Here is an 843-nt window from a genome sequence, read left to right as displayed (position 1 = left end):
TAAGTGGACTGTATAAATGTTTCTCTATAGGTTTTAACGAAATAAAAATAACAACCGGTACTTAAGTTTGCCGTGATATGAATCGACGGACTACTATTAACAAATCAGTTACGTAAATGGTATGGGGGCACAAAAATAGTGCTGGCCAGCAAGTGGAAATTATAATAAATAATATCTAACACAAAATTAATACTAAAAATAATAAGATAAAACAAACATAGGAAAATATAAAATATGTATAAATAATTGTATATAAACCGTGATGGCGACTGCTGGTTTTGGACGCTGAACGGGGTTGTTGAACAAGACGGTGAAGTGTTCCACGGGGTGACGGTGTCGGTAACGCACTACACAAAATTCTGGTACTCGGTGCCACGGTCAAAAATGGATCTACTATTAGGTCGGTATTCGGTACATTCGGTATTCGATCGCGGTAGTATTTTGATCGCGGACTTGGTCGCGTCCGTTGTTCGCGGCACACAACACGCGGTACAGAAAAGTTGCGAGACAGAGTATGTGTTACGGCGACTATCGGAACTCGGAAGCCCTATCAAACCGTGATTACAGTGTGTGACGACGTCGTTGTCTAAACAGAGGCATTTAGGATGTTTAAAGTAGGTCGGGAGATGCCGGTGGGGGAGGATGCCAACGGGGATATGCTCTTCACTACCGAAGTGTTCTCTAGGCTTGCTGGTCAGGTAGACATTAAGTTTAATCAAAGACAGTGTCCAGTGTGCCGTGCCATATTCCACATATTGTAACACATTTACCGTTTACATTGTTGGAAATTATAGTTTGTAATATTTATAATGGATTATATCAAATCAGTTTTTAATGCAATCG

The sequence above is a fragment of the Acyrthosiphon pisum genome, chromosome X (genome assembly GCF_005508785.2).
Source record: "Acyrthosiphon pisum isolate AL4f chromosome X, pea_aphid_22Mar2018_4r6ur, whole genome shotgun sequence".
NCBI classification, from domain to species: Eukaryota; Metazoa; Arthropoda; class Insecta; order Hemiptera; family Aphididae; genus Acyrthosiphon; species Acyrthosiphon pisum.
This window is presented reverse-complemented; position numbering follows the sequence as displayed.